At 42.2% G+C, this 16,757-nt stretch overlaps 1 protein-coding gene across 2 annotated transcripts in view; it reads left to right on the top strand.

The window, feature by feature from the left end:
* DPH6 (diphthamine biosynthesis 6) overlaps window positions 1-16,362 on the top strand; it is a 439,826-nt gene extending 423,464 nt beyond the window's left edge. The window contains exons 17-19 of one of the 2 annotated variants that reach the window (XR_008417119.1): window positions 3,068-3,128; window positions 4,290-4,325; window positions 14,566-16,362. The gene's annotated coding sequence lies outside the window, so the exon portion shown is untranslated. The remainder of the gene's footprint in view (window positions 1-3,067; window positions 3,129-4,289; window positions 4,326-14,565) is intronic. The other variant, XR_008417120.1, reaches the window with a different exon arrangement.
* Window positions 16,363-16,757: the final 395 nt, after the last annotated feature.

Raw genomic sequence — 16,757 nt, forward strand, 5'->3', positions numbered from 1 at the left:
TAAGCAGTGTGGTATTTACATTCCTTATTCGCCAGCCCTTGAAGATAAACAAAAATTTCCCCATCATATAGATCGAAAAACTAAGGACTGAGAGGTTAAGCTACCACACCAGGTTTAACAGCGAGTAAATGGCACCACCAAAATTTGCACCCAGACAGTGTGATTCCACGGCTGACTCAGCCTTGTGCTCTCATGTCTTGAGCTCAGATTTTTTTTTGGGGGGGGGGGGGGGGGTGGATAAACAGGAGTTATCTAAACAATTTAATAAAGGAGAGGTCAAGTTCTTCTAGGCAGAGGGCATGGCAATGTATAGAGGCCTAAAGATGTGAACCAGCTTAACAAACTTGGTGAACCACAATATACACAGGGGAGTAACCAGGAAACAAACAAAAAACCTAGGAAACTTTGGAGACTCATTTATGACATACTTAGGAGTGGAAAGACATGGAGGGTCATATTTAAGAGACTTGGGCTCAAATAACATCTAACATAATGGTCAATGCCTTATTTAACCTCGGTCAGCCCCTATTTCCTCATCTCTAAAATTGGGATGACACATATTTCACGGTTTAATGGCAAAGATTTTTAAAAGATAACATATGAATTAGTTTTGTAAACCGTGGCATTTTATGCAAATATCTTTCACCCTCTTAGCTTCTCCCTCTCTGTCACGGAAAGTAGGTTCATAATTGAGACTGAGGAAGCAACTATAAAATAAAGGACATTCCAGGGGCCTGGGGAAATCTTGCAGGCAGCCTGCAGTCTGGAAGTTATTCTTTTTGAGCTTGAAGTCTGGGAGGTTTATGAGACCCATCCTAACCCAGCGGTACAGAGAAAACGGTTTTGTCAAAGACATTAGTCAAGCATTTTTCTACTTGAGAGAAGTTGCACCTTTGAACTCTGGCATTTTATGGATTTTTTGAAATATGATAAGAACAGAAGTGACTAAAACAAAGGAATGCTAGACTCTATATCTTAAAAACTGAACTTTGAGAAAATATGGAGAACCCGCAGAATTTGTATACCTGCTCCAATCCAGTGAGCTGGTATGGGATGCAGGTCAGCTCAGAACCTGGACTGGGGTGGAAGCCAGGCTCATCAGCAGATGAAAATGTGGCCCGTGACAGAAGATCCCAAGCCCAACACAAGAGCCACCTCCCCAAGCCACCACTCGGTTTCAGTACATGGAATGATTTGGAGCCATTTGCAACTTGGGCAATACTAGTCAGCAGAAAATTCTGTCACATTTTGAGGGCTCCTCTCTGTCCCTAAGCACCATTCTAAGAGCTAAAGGTAGAGCCATGGACAGGACAAGCAATGTCCCTTCTCTCTTGGAACTTACATTCTAGGCCTAGTTGGGTAGGTGGAGAGTACAAATGAACCAGGTGATTTCAAAAAAGTGCTCAGTGACATATAAGAAGTACTCACCTGTATTTGTTAACTGTATAGATAGATTAATGAGACCTAGGATTCTCTCAAAAGGCCCTCTTTTTTTTTCCCACAAGGCAGTCAAGCCAACTGTCTTCATTGGCAATGCCATTGAAAGCCGTCATTCAAATTCATTCAGCCATTTGGCAAACTGTTCTTAAGTCTCTATTCCATGCCAGGCACTATGCTAGGCGCTAGGGATATAAAGACAAAACATATCCCACTCAGTAACCCTTTTCTTGAGGAATCAGCTTCTGTGGACTTTGTTCTTCTACTGATTTGGCCCACTTGCAGATTCAGCCTGAATGTACCTGCTACCAGGAGGACACAGAAGGCTTGGTGTCAAAAGGCTTGCAAGAGCCTGGATGGCCCAGGCTTCCCATGTAGAAGTAAGGAGTGACATTTTCACAAGGCAAGTGGCTCCCTCCTGGAGGTTCCCATTGTTCTCAGAAACTCATGTAAATCTAGTAAAGAAAATGAAAGTTAAGCATTTGGCAGTGTGGCGACCAATTCTCTCCCAAGCATGAGCACACATGGTATTTAATTTATAGAATGGTAACCCAACCACAGAATGTTCTAGAAGTCTCCAATATTCTAGAAGTCTAAAAGCCTAGTTTACCTTCTGTAAAGAGGAGTGGGAAATCATTACAGAGGAAGAGTCTTACTGGCAGCTGCGTCCACACAGCAGAGCAGAGTCCTGTGAACTATAGTGCAAGGTCCCCTAACTACTAACTCTCTCTGGGCCCACAAACATGCATGGACACATACAAATAATTAGGATGGCTTTGGCCATCTTATTATTAATATTTGGCCAGTTCTATAGCATCTTTTCTTCACTAAATTCCATGATGCCTTTGAGAAAAGCCTAATCTTTTCTTGCCAAAATATAAAGCTCTCTTCCAGGTGCCTGTTAATCCTTTTTTATTTTTACTTTTTTTTTTTTTAAAGTGAAGAGAGTTTATTGAGCTAACAGACCCATTTAATTTGTGATTTCAAAATTGTCTTCTCTCAAAAACCAGAGAAGTTTGAATTTGTGAGTTGTTTAAACGTTTGCAAGGTGGAAAACAGCCCAGATGAGCAGCCAGAAAGGCCGAGAAGGAAACATAGGTGATGAGAAAGGAAAATAATCTTCCCCAAGAGGCGGAGCAGGGAGCAAATGGAAAAATACATTACAGAGCAAGAAAGAACACATTGTGTCCACCAGAAAATTGTTGTCAATCTCTTCTCAATTTTCGTCCAAAAAAACATGCATGAATATGCAACAATAAATGTACGTGCCAAATGGGGTTACAAATGCCATCATTACACACAGCAGGACAACAAGGCTCTCTTTTGAGGTAGGAGACTTGACAGGAAGAAGAAATCTAAACTATGTTCAAATTTAGCAGAGAGCCCTTCTGGAGGAAAGTTGATCCATAAATCCAAGATATAAATAAACAAGCCACCAACTTAGACAATGTTCTTGAAAAACTGACGAGGCAAATCTCTTAAGTTGGAAACATGGCCCCGAATTCCGTTGGGTTTCCCCTGACTTGATGAAGGACTATAATTGCTGCTCTCCCTAACCCGCAGTCCCACCCTGCTTCCACCCATACACAGGCACCCCTCCCAGATATTAATGTGACTTTCTTTTTAACAGGCTGAGGTATCACACTGACCTCTTTGACTCCATGTCAGTTGTGGATCCTAAGAGTCACCAGGTAGGCTTTTCCAGATATGCTTTGGTTTGATTTCTTACTATGCCTCTACTTTAAGTGGCAGGAAACTTTTTTTTTTTAATTTATATATAAACTTCATAGGCCATGAGTGAGAACGGTAATTTGACTAATATAGATTTTATATTGTATAGTACTATTATCAAAGTACTTTGATAACTTTATAGGTTGATTTTAATTTTGTTTTGTTTTAACCACAGAGGAGACCTGATTAAGATTTAAGCTCTTCTTCAGGATGGAAAATTCCATCATGAACCCTAGACTTAGTACGCTGAACAGGAGCCTCAGTCATATTTTTGGATACTTGGTGAAGCAGATGTATTCCTGGATAGATGGTTGAGGCAGGGTACCCTCAGAGCTATTAGGCCATAAGTGACAGCACGTAACTCAAGGGTAAAAGGCTTGTTCTGAAAAATACAACTGACTGTTGTCCTAAAGAATGAATCCTGGAGAGAATAAAACAGACCACGAAGGCGAGGGCTCTCTCCTCTTCAGTGCTGAGCACAGTGCCTGGCATGGACGAGTTGTTCTATGAATAATATTTTGAATAAGTGGATGTTCCCTTATCCTCATTGGTATATTCACTAAGTACCTGACAAAACACCAAAACCTGAAATCATACTTCAAATTTGAAAATTCAAATTTTTCAACTTCTCTTACTAATGAGTATTTTGCCACTGTTCCCAATGGATGGCAGAATGAACTGACTAGACTCTTCTATACTCAACTTCTCATCTTTTAAAGCTCAAGGATCCTTCACCTATAAGACCTGTAAGACCTGTACTGGCCTTAACTCGGATAGATCATTTTCTGTCCCACAGCCCATCACAACAAAGATCTGGGAAATTCATAAACCACCTAATTGTCCCCTGAATCACAAAATATCCAATTCAAAGCAGAGTATGGGTCAAGGGACAAAGACGGTTTTCTAATGGTTTGTGCTTCACTATGTTTATTATTATTTTTTTATTTTTTTAGAACGCCTTGTTTGGAATGTGAGTACTGTATTTTTATCCTACCAAGAATAGAAGGTTTTGTGCCTGAAAAGATTTTTTAAATTGATAGAAGCCATGAAAAGGACAAAACCACTGATAGCTTATGTTCACTTATGGTCTTCCTAACCCTCTCTTCTTGGTTTCTTTACAGCTGTTAAGTATGTTTTGCCTGAATGCCACCAAGACAGTGAGTACACCTCTGCCCCTGTGCACTCACCTTGAGGTCAGACTTGATATTTGACTGCATTTTTTAAAAATTTTTTAAAGACAAATTCACATTTCCCAAGCATTAAGGATTAGTTTAGATTTTCTGAAGAATGTTCCAAGAAGACAGAGTCCTGCTGGCAGGTGGCAATATATCCTCTTTGCAACCATCCAGGAGAAGAGATTTTACATTCCTTCAGCAAACTCTGCTAGTGTTGAACAAAAATACCTGCAAAAATGTCAGTTTACTTGGTCTGGGAGGAGATAAGCCATTGCCTCAGATTCCTTCTTTGCATTCCCTTTCTCTTTGTTATCTTGCTCCTGAATTAACTGCTATATTTCTATGCTTAGGAAATATAATAAACTATAGTAGAAAGCACAAAGGGCCAGCGTGGGATTGTAAAATGGCAAGGAACAGAATCCTACTTTATGCTACTTCAGGACGCTCAACTGTCGCACAGCAGAATCACAAGGGGAACTCTACAAAAATTGCTGGCAATTTTCATTAGTGGGTCTGGGCAGGAGATTCGTGCATCTGGAGTTGTAAATCCTGCACGTAAACCTTTCCCTCAGCAGCCTCTGGTCTCTCCTCCTCTCTGCATATGATTTGTTCCTGCCTAACAAAGCTAATTCTTTCGCTGATTCCTACACCGTGATGCCAGAGGTCCTGTGGCTTTGGTTTGCCCGAGCACCAGTTCTGGCTCCCACCCTGCAGAACCTTTCAGAACCATCTGTCAGTTCAAATTACAGAGCAAATAGAAGAACCTCAGTTCTTCTTTGTTCAAATATTGGTCCCACCACTTCTAGATGTGTGACTTTGACCATGATACTTAGAACTCTAATTTCTTCTGTAAGACAGAGATACGAATTTCTACTTCACTGGGCTGTTGTGAGGATTAAGTGCAAATGTATATATTGCAACTGTCCCAGTGCCTGGCCCCTACCAAGTCGGTCCCCATCCCCCTTCAGGCAAAGGTAAGGCTAAGAGCCCAATTTGCAATTTGTCTCTCACCCTGAGCTGGTGTCACCCCCGCTTTCCACAGGTATCTACAGTGTGGTCAGATGAGTCTTGTTGCCTCTCCCTTTGCTCACATTTTTCAATAGCCATTTTCATAACTCCCTATGACAGAGATAGAAAAGAAAGTTTCTGAAATTCAGAGTGGTTTGGCTTACTTGTGTCAGAGTCTCTGGCTGAGAAGAAAATTAAAACTAAAAGCCAAAATTCAATGTTTGTTGTGGGTGTCGGTGGATTTCATTCATCTGCGCTGTCTTAGTTTGGGCTACTCTAACAAATTACTACAGACTGGGTGGCTGGAACAGCAAACACTTCTCAGTCCTGGAGGCTAGAAGTCAAAGATCAGGTGCCAGCAAATCCAGTATCTGGTGAGAACCTTCGTCCTGGGTTGCAGGTGATTTGTCTTCTTGCTGTTGTGCCCTCATATGGTGGGGAGGAGAGGGAGCAAGCTCTCATGTCTCATCTTAATAAGGTCACTAATGAGCGGCGCCTGGGTGGCTCAGTTGGTTAAGTGTCCAACTTCAGCTCAGGTCATGGTCTCATAATTTGTAGGTTCCAGCCCCGCGTCGGGGTCTGTGCTGACAGCTCAGAGCCCAGAGCCTGCTTCGGATTCTGTGTCTCCCTCTTTCTCTGCCCCTCCCCTGCTCACAGTCTGTCTCTCTCTCTCAAAAATAAATAAACATTTAAAAAAATTATTTTAAATAAGGGCACTAATGCCATCCATGATGGTTCCACCTTCAGGACTTAATTACCTCCCTGAAGCCCCACCTCCTAATACAATCACATAGGGGATTAGGATGTTAGCATATGATCTTTGCCGGGGGAGGGGGGGGGGGGGATATAACATTCAGTCTGTAACAGTACCATCTGTCACTCCTGTGGCCCTGAAAAATAGAGGCTTTGCACTAAGTCAGCACACAGTAACCACATACTAATTTGTTTTCATTAAAATGCGTCCTATATTTTCATTTTTTTAATTTCATAAGTCTTCCGAACATAGGTAGAATTGAACATGGGTAATAAGTCTTAAATCATTGTTCCTCTTCCCCCCCCCCACCCCCCGCCCCGACTCCTGAAATGTTTCCAGTTTCTTTGTTGGGTAGAATCAGCATATTCTCTTAGTTTTTAATAGCTCCGTAAACTCTCAGGCCTACCCACCCTGTTTGGAGTTAGTTGGCCTTGTTGCGTTTTGGTTTTGGTCAGTGGAGAGAGCCTACAGGATGTGCCTCTGTGGGATGAGAACTAGGGAGAAAATTCTGACAAGCCGAGTTTTTATCTGACAAGCTTTCTCATATAACGTTAAGCCCTCTCTGCACCTTACCAGGACAGGTGGTGGAGAAGCTTTTTAGATCTTTTTTTTCTTCTAGTAAACCTTGTCCATTTGGAGCAAAAGCTTCCTTTTCTATCTTTTGCCACATTGTTCAAAGCTTAAAGGGAAAAAAAAAAGGCATCACAGAGAAAATCTGTTTGCATCCAGAGATGGCTCTTTTGGAAGCCCTGGACTGTAAGAGAGATATCAAGGGGACAGGAGGTCATCTTCCTTTGAGGTCAGACAGGTGTCCCTTTGTCATATTGATAACTTCTAGCTGGGAAGGACATCTGAAAAACATGTTCCAAACATGAAAGTTGAGGCAGCTCTTTACCCTGCCACTTGCCACCCGCGTCTCCACAGGAGTCCCTCCAAACAAACCTCCCGTCACAGGAGAGGCAGGCCCGCTCCTTCAGCCTCACCCTGCTCAGGAGCCTTTGCCAGGAGCACATCCATCCTCCCACGTCTCCCAGCCACTTCTGTGGATGTTTTGAAGTTTATACTTTCGAGATGAGAGAGAAGTCTAACATCTCAGTGACAACATTCAAATGTATTTTGTCCCCTGCAGAAATGAATAAATCATCAGAGCCACTTTGAAATTGGGAACTGAGGCGGAGCTAGACCACATGAACTTTGGAGGCCTCACCAGGAACCCTCAGTGAGGTTCTGAGTGAAGCTTTTGGAGGGCAATTTACGTAGACGTGCCATGGTCCTGCCTGTGACCTTGAAAGGGCATAGGTTCACCATTTCCACTAGTCAGAAGGCCCAGGGATGAACCTCTCTGAGAGAAGGAAAAATAATTTATGAAATCCATATTTAAATAATTATGACAGACAATTTTACTGAACATTTGCTCTGTACCAGGTACTATATTAAGTGCTCTTATAAGCATTATCTCATTGAATCCCCCCCACCAATCCTACGATTTCTTCATTTACAGATGGGGCAACAAATACGGTAAACTAGAATGTGTATGCATATGCGTTGTTTGTAGTGGTCATAGACTAGAAACATCATGACTCTCCATTAATAGAGAAATAATTAAATATGCTGTCTAGTAAGAAAGCAGTTTACAGTATCATACTGATTTCCAAAACTACCTTTTTTAGCCAGAAGGAAAGAAAAAAGGATCAAAAGAAATTTGGATACAGTTAAAACTGAACGCATAGTAGGACCTAGGAAGCCCGCTTCCTCTCATGGAAAGCTCTTGACCTGTCTAGACCAGCTTCTTGGTCCTTTTGAAGCTCTATGTTTATGTTTTACTGCACTGACAAACATAGTACCCTCTTAGAAATGCTGACACAATATCTAGGGAGGTGAACAGGCAGGCTGACAATGTAATTTAGCATCCAAATAGGGACTCTTTTGAGAGTAAAAGGGGGTGCTATGGATAACTGCCCCCAAGCAACAGGCATAACCCAGGAGCATCCTGAGCAGACAGTAGCCTACGCACGGGACACCTATGGAGAGCAAGCCCCAGCCAAGCCACCAAAGGCTGTGACCTTGAGTCCAGGTTCTGCCCCTCCCTTGGCTCCAGAGCTACAACCGGACCTAACATCCTCTTATTCATCACATTTGCAAGCATTACGTCTCTTTCCCTCTCATCCCCTGACTGACTTCAGGTACCTTAGCCCCAACATACCCTGTGGGGTTAACAGCTTCCACTCATGTCTCCAAGCAGATGAGATCATCCTCCACCGAAGGCAAGTGGACCCACAGATTCTGTCTCACTCTCCTCTGTGAATCCCTCCGTACTCACCACTGTGCACAGAGACCGACAGCAGGGAGGACAGAGCAGATGCCTGGGACTCCATAAGGAAAGGAGTCCAGCTCACAATCCCCTCAGGGTTGCTTGAGAAGACCAGGCAGTCCAACGCTCCAGGGGACTGAAGAGAAGACAGAAAGAGGCCAAGGAAATCCAGAAAGTAAAATGCCAAACTCAGTTCCATTCAAATTGTCTCAATCATTTGTCAAGAAGAAAGCACAGGGCCCTGACCCTAGAATAAAGCAAATCTTCATTTCGTCTTCTTCAAAATGAAATAAAATGCAGATGGGAGATCCATCCCTTCCTCTCTTTGCTCACCCACCACTGCCCCATATCGCGTTAGTCACTAGAAGCCTCTTATGCCACATAAAACACAGCCCAGGAGAGGCCAGGTCCATTAAACCAGGAACATGTATTTATGTCCACTTTATGGGGTCCTAAGGAATCCTATTTTCATGGTGTACAAAATGTCATTTAAAAATAATTGTGCAAATGATTTCCTAAATCCTCTCTCCCTCACCTTTCAATGGTTATTTCTTGTGCTGTGGGTTCCGTGGCTGAGTTGAAACAAATGCTAAATGTTTTGTCCCAAATAGGGAGACGTGGCAGAAGCCCTTCCTTACTCAGCTGGTGTTACCTGAATCAACATCCAAGTCAAATCCTGTCCGTTGCAAGAGAACAGCTTCCTGTGGTCAATGCCACACATGACAGCTTTAAACAGGAGGTGGGGGAACATCAGAAGGGCCCCAAGAACTTGGCTGCTCTGCCCCAAGTCCTGTGCTCTGAGTTACATTCCCACTCTAAGGCTGAGAGTGGATGCAGGACAAAGGGATTTGAGGAAAGTCTCATTGCACCCTGGAGTGGGGGACAGAGGAAGTTAAGTGGACAGAGTGACCGGTGCTCTCCTTCCTCAGGCACCAACCTCTGTGCTTTATGAATAATCATTAACACAAATGGCTGAGCTGTCTTCTGTACCTTTAGTCATAGCTGGGTACAGAGGAAGACTCACAGAGACATCTACAGGTCATAGTTGGAACTGGATTAAAATAAAAAATAACATCTTACTTGTCAATATTTTAACGTGTATGATTCCATCAAACACTAAGGTCAATTTATTGGTAGTTAATTGGAGTCAATTCAATAGGAAACAGTTTGTCAATGTGCAAATTTTTCAGTGTGGGAAGAAAAGAAAATTGACATTTGTCGAGCATTTACCGCATGACAAGCCTGCGTTGGGCAACTCTACATTCAGACACCACTTAATTTCAGACCAAGACTCTAGTCAGCAGTATTAAATCCATTTTACAGACAACCGTGACTCAGAGATGTTAAGTGACTTGCTCAAGTTCCCACAGGGAGGGAGCAGAATGCAAGGGCTAGGATCAAACCTAGATCTATGTGAGGCTACAGCCCACCATCTTCCCACCGTCCCAAAATGGCCAGAAGTTTTCAAATATAACTAACTATATAGAGGGTTATTGACAATCATATTTTGAGGTTGTAATTTACTCACTTTTATTATCAGATGAGTAAAAAGAAAATTGGTATTTGTAAACAAACATCTTTGGTCAACTTTCAACTGCTGCGTAGCAAGGAGAAAAATAACTAAAAGTCCAATCTGGTCTAAACCGTGGCCCAGTGCAACCATTTAGAGTCCCCTGGTTTAATGCTCCACCTTTCTAGATAAAGGTACTTGGTGATTCCTTCGTCTTCCACCTCACTTCCTGGCTCCTCCCCAAGATGGCACCTGAATACATGAATATACATGGGGCTGGGCTGTCATTCCAAAACTTTTCATCCTCATGGTAGGACAGGTCAGAAGTCCCAAGCACGACATCCCCTAGCTCCCCGGTCTGCAGGACCTTGTCACTGTGCCCCTAGTTGCTGTTTCCTAAGGTCTGCTGTTTCTGCTGCTTGTAACTTGTCCTCTGGCTTGTCTTCAAGGTTGGCCAGAGCCCAGTGGTGCCTCCTGGCTACCTAGCGGTCTCATCTTCACTCTTCCTGGGGGTCTTGCTGGAGAACCTGGGGAGCTCTTCCTACAAATCTCATCTGGGCTCCAGACCAGTGCTGCCCTGAACTAAAAGGTAATTTTTCAGGGTGCCTGGGTGGCTCTGTGGGGTAAGCATCTGACTTCGGCTTAGGTCATGATCTCACAGTTTGTGAGTTTGAGGCCCACATAGGACTCTGTGCTGTCAGCTCAGAGCCTGGAACTTACTTTGGATTCTGTGTCTCCCTCTCTCTCTGCCCCTCCCCTGCTTTCTCTCTCTCTCTCTCTCTCTCTCTCTCTCTCTCTTTCTCTCTGTCTCTCTCAAAAATAAGTAAACATCAAAAGAATAAATAAATAAAAAGCAGTTTCTCTCCTCTCCCCATCCCACCTCCCAGATTTATACACTAACACACATAGACGCAGACATGCCAGGGACCTCACTGAGCCCTCTGCAAGCTGTCAGCCTTAGTATTCTTCCTGGATACATGGGCACCCCCAGATACCTTCAGGGTATCATGGAATCTGGGTGAGACCTCTGAAGGACTGAATTCAGGCCGTTCCTCAATTTCCCCTTATGTGGGAGTGGAGAGTGACCTTGAAAATGGCAATGTCTGGGTTCAAAGATTACTGGGAGGGTAGACACAGGATTTTGCCTTGAGAGATTAACAAGTGGCTGGAGGGAGGGCAGGGGCATATGCTGTTTCTGTTTATGTACTAGAATGGCTTTGCTTTTATCCTTGAATTCATATCTTTGTCTTAGTGCCAACTAAAATAACCATGTCTTTCTATGAGTCCTATGATAGTGTGCTTACTGCGAGCCAACTGGGCCGACATAAAATAAGCCTTATTGTAGGGCTGGCCGCCCCTCTCGCCACAGCCTTTTCCCTGAGAAGAGGCCAAGGCACCTGCTGTGCCCCTCCCCGGCTCACCCCACCCCCACCCCGCAGCTTCAACACTGGAGGTTGTGTTTTGTGCCTGGCAGGTCTGCGATAGAGAGCTTTGATTGTCTTTGTCCGGTTTAAGCTGCCCGATGTCTGATTTCAAATAGGTAAACCTTTTTCTGAGAAACAAACTGCAAAAATACCAGATATGTAAATGTCCAGTATGAGAAAATGTCTCTTTTCTCAAAATGTCACTTCACATTTTATTAAAGTAACCAGATGCTTCCAAATATATCCAAATTTTCATGACTGCCTTTACTTAAGTATCCAAATAAAAGAGTTCAGGCTATTGTGGAATGGTCAGAAAGGTCCTTCCCAGGGCTTCAAGTTCCATGGTCACCTCTCACTTGAAATGTCTTGTTCCCACTAAGCTCTTGGTGATACCAGCTCAGCATCTCAGTGCTTGAAGCCACTGCCCTGTCCCCTCTGCTCTTAGCCACTTTGCCTCATCCCCCAAAGCTCTACTCACATAAGAATGTTGTACATGCCAGATTTTCTTAGTTTGGGGAATTTATTCATTCACAAATATTTATTGAGCCTCTCCTATAGACTACACCCTGTTTAGGTTCTGGGGATTCAGTAGCAAACAAAAGAGATAGAAATCTCTGCCTGTGTGAAGCTTATATTCCAGAGGAAACGCTCAGAGAATAGACACAATAAATAGCACACTATAGAGTGTGTGTGGTACTAATAAACACACAGAGAAAATTAAAGTAGAGAAAAGGGAAGCAGAGTGCTGGGGTTGGGGGACGGGGCGGGGTGGGGAGTTGATTTTTCAAATGCATGACCCAAGCAGGCTACAGCAAGGAAAGTTTGCATTGAGTAGAGGAGGTGTTGGAGAAAGCCATGCCCATATATGTGGGGGAAGGATGTCCCAGGCAGAGGGAGCAGCAAGCGCACAACCCCCGAAGGAGGAACAGTCTGAGGCCAGTTTGGCTGCAGTGGGAATAAATGAGGAAAGAGCCAAAATGTGGTCAGAGGGGTTGCAAATGTGTTGTGAAGGCCAGTAGGTTGGTGTGATGGCTGACTTTCACTCACAGTGAGTTGGGAAGCAGTTGCAGGCTTTGGAGTAGAGGAGTGCCAGAACCTGACTGTACTTCAAAAGGATCATCTATCTGGCTTCTGGGGTGGGAGGAGACTGAGAGTGGCAAAGGTAGAAGCTGGATGATGAATTTGGAGGCCATTTCAACTGCACACGTTAGAGCTGGTGACGGGAACCACTGTCCAGCAGTGTGGTGGTAAGGAGTGGACATAGGTTATAGATATATACTGAAGGTCTGCCAACAGGCTTTGCAGATGGATCAAATGCAGATGCAAAAGAATGAGAGGAACCAAGGATGAGACCCAGGTGTTTGTTCTGCACCAGAGGAAAGATGGGCCTGTCATTTGCCGAGACGGGAGGACAGTAGAAATAACACAGCTCAGGAAAGAACGTCAAGTTGAATGTTAGGCATAAGAATTTCACCCCGGCTGTGTCCCTCCAGAGTCTCCGCCTCTGGCCTTGCTGTTGGGCTCCTCTCCCTCCATATTCTTTTTTTTTTCTTTTTAGTTTATTTATTTATTTTGAGAGAGTGTGTGCACACAAGTGGAGAAGGGGAAGACCGAGAGAGGGAGAGAGAAAATCCCAAGCAGGCTCGCACCACCAGTGCAGAGCCCAACGTGAGGCTTGAACTCAGGCATCATGAGATCATGACCTGAGCTGAAGTCAGACACTTAACCGACTGAACCACCCAGGCGCCCCCCACTCCATATTTTTTTTCTCTACCCACTCCTTTCAAGGTTCCAACTACATACCTTGAGCTGCTGAACCCTGAAACTCCAAAATTCCTGGTATTTTATATGTGCCAATGAACAACTGAGTTCTTTTTATGTGATGAAAAAACTGAAGAAAGTAAATTCTCAGACAAATCGTAAGAAACATTGGAGTTTTTGTTCAAGCTCACTGCAAGCCAAGCCAAAGGATTCTCTCTTGGGAGAAATATGTATGGAAAAGAAAGAAAAATAGGACTCAAAGGAGGAAGAAGAAGTTACAAGAAAGAAGACACAGAGGAAGGCGAATAAACGAAAGCCTGGTTGAAGATGGCCTGCTCCACACTGTCAACAGGTGGGTGGCCAACCCACTTCCCAGAAGAGGCCTTCAACTCAGTAACACGTGCAGTGTCCAGCATTTGATTAGGAATGCTAATTACTTCCCATAACAGGCCTAAGACCTCTTAAAGTAAGTAAGAACATTTCTGTCCCCAGGCCGTGTTCTCTCTCACTTGTTTTTCTTCTCTTTACTCACAACTAATAAACCCCATCAAGTTTTTGAATTAAAAAAAAAAAACAGGAAATAGGTATTTAGGCAATACCAAAGAGACATGGGCACTACCCCTCGCTACAATGCACTCAGTGACGAGCCTTTCTGTGTGTCTAGCCATCATTTCATTCTTCTAGTACGTTGTGCCCCAATGGAAAGGTTTTCACTGACATATTAGGGTCTGACTTCTATCTACTTACTGTAATGCCATTGCTGCCCCTCCAATCTGCTTTTTTGTGCAAAGGGCTCTACTGCCTGTGGGCTCTAGAATAGCAGTTTGACCAGGCAAGCAATGAGAACACCAACAGCTTAGAGAATCAATCCTGTTGGTGTCGTGTTATTTAAATCTTCTATTAAAGAGAGTGCCTGGGGTACCTGGGTTGCTCAGTCAACTTAAGCATCCGACTTCGGCTCAGTTCATGGGTTCAAGCCCCTCATTGGGCTCTGTACTGACAGCTCAGAGCCTGGAACCTGCTTCAGATTCTGTCTTTCCCTCTCTCTGCCCTCCCCCACTCAGGCACTCTCTCTCTCTCTTTCTCTCTCAAAAATAAATCAACATTAAAAAAAATTTCAAGAGCATTAGTAACATATGCCAAAAGTAGGCAGAGGACGATAAACTTCTGTATACCCATCACCTAGCTTCAATAATTGCCAACTCAGGCTTTTCATATTTCATCTCTCCTCACCCACTTCTCTTCCTCTTGTATTATTTTGAAGCAAATCCCAGACATATCCTTTGGTCTGCAAACTTTTCACTGTGTATTTCTACACCATAAAGTTGATTCTATATAAACTCATTACCATTGTCACAATTTAAAGATTAGCAATAATCCCTTAATATCATTATATTTCCAGTAAAAGTTCAAATTTTCAACTGCTTCTTGAATGTCATAATTTTATTTTGCAGTGTGTTGGAATCAGGATGCAAATAAGGTCTACATGCTGTGATTGATTAGTAAGTCTTTTAAGTGTTTTTTATAGGTTCCCTTTCTTCTCTCTCTCTCTCTGCCCCTAGTCCCTGCAAGGTGTTTACCGAAGAAACCATTTGGAGTCTTATAGAATTTCTCAAGGTCTGGACATTAACATGCCTTTGTGGTATAGTTTTTCGTGGACTTCTTGGAAATTGGTAGGTAGAGCTAGACACTGCTGGCTTGTTTTTAAATTACATTTGTAGCTTACTTTAGCACTATTTCTGTTATGAAATGTTACTATTTCTCCAAATAAGTTGCACTTGTCCAATTTTCATGTGTTTCAAATGGTACAACATTCTTTTAAGGTAAGAAATAGCTTTATTCCAAAAGGGCTTACCACCTTAAATCAAATTTTAAGGAAAAAAAAAATTATTATTTTAGAACAAAAAAAACAATGATAATGTTTTGGCACAAAAGTTATATTCACAGTGAGAATAAAAATTGTCCCAAACCTGGTCTAGGGCAGAACTTTTTTTGCATGATATAATTCACAACCTCCTCTGGGATGTAATTGGTGTTGCTGTTAAAATGCTTGAGCAATTTTCTGATAGACCTAAATAAGATTAAGGACTTCTGGGAAGCCAGGGTTACCCACCCAGCTGACTGGCCAGCCTAATAATCTTTAACCAGACATGATTTTTTCTTGTATCCAGTTTAACAATGATTAACCATTCACTTTTTTTATAGAATCCCTAAAGAGAATATTGAATCGGCACACTTAAAGGTTTCATCCCTTGTGGCCAGCTTGAAACAAAATTTTGGCCCAAACTTATAAGCCATTTGTCTAAGAAGGTGTTTTAACAACATTTAGGAAGAAATAGTGTAATTTTTTTTACTACGTTGTGTGGGTAAGAAATTTCATTGAAAGGTATTAAGTGTATATACAAGAGTCCTTAAATATATGGAAAATTGGTTTCTTTGAAAGCTGTGGGCACTTTGACTAATGGAGAGAAATTTCTTCTTTGGATAACATAATTCAAACTTAGCTGTTGTCATGCAGTAAAAGATCTTCCTTCAGATTCTTTCTATGAGCAAACTGGTGCCTTGAACATGGGATCCAAGTGCCCTGAGGAAACAACATCTCTTCATAGGTGGAAACAGGATTAACATCATGATTTAATTATTATACCAAATACATCATGGATAATCTATGGCCTTTAATAAACCTAACAGTTAAAGGCTGAACTGGTAAGAAATGAACTTCATTTCTGCATTTAAAAAATACATTTAATCCAATGGGAAATAAAAATGAATGCTGGGATAAAAATTTAAACTTGATCGTAAATAAATAAAAATTGAATGAAATATAATAAAAGGATAGGTTGTGTATTTTATGTATTGTGTATTAATATATATTTTAGAAAATTATTTTTTACCATGTCTGTACAACAACTTTGTTGACATTATCTGGGAACTGTTTTAGTTACCAAGGAAAGATAAATGAGCCTTTAAATGTACATAATACCATAGAGTGAAACCCATACTCCTATACCTTTTGGGATGCTAGATTGTGCCAAATGGCTCAAGGTGGCTCTAAATTAGGCTCTAAATTAGATCTCAAGGTTTGAGCAGAGCCACCAATGGCGGGTTGGGCCTCACCCTATCCAAGGGTTGACCGGCTAGTAGTTTTCACACAGGATTTATGTTAATAAGCAAAATAGCAGACCAGCCCAGGTAAATTATACTGGCTTATCTGCTTTCATCAGCCCTGAGTCTACACCAAAAGAGAATGAACTCTTGTATTAAGGAAATTGACTTTAGGGGCAATGGAGAATAATAATAACTATTTCACAGAATTTTTAGAAGGATTAAAAGCAATGATGTATATAATGTACTTAGCACAATGTTCAGTGGAAACAGGAGGTACTTAATATTTATTATTTTTAGTATATTAAATTGTTAATAAGTGTATTAGATTATTATTTAATATACTAAATTAATCATACTTATTAGCTCCTTCTCTCTCCCAAAGTCGAGATTCACATGTACGCAGGGTCAGGGACTGTCAGTGAGGAAAGCATGATATAACCAAAAGAATTATGTCTGAATAGTGCTTTATACAATACAAAATGCTTTAATATGCATTATTACACTTGGACCTCAGCTCACCAGCAACCACCCAAAGTGC

Source organism: Panthera pardus, unplaced genomic scaffold (assembly GCF_024362965.1).
Source record: "Panthera pardus isolate Hobbes unplaced genomic scaffold, ASM2436296v1 HiC_scaffold_24, whole genome shotgun sequence".
In the NCBI taxonomy this organism is placed as follows: domain Eukaryota; kingdom Metazoa; phylum Chordata; class Mammalia; order Carnivora; family Felidae; genus Panthera; species Panthera pardus.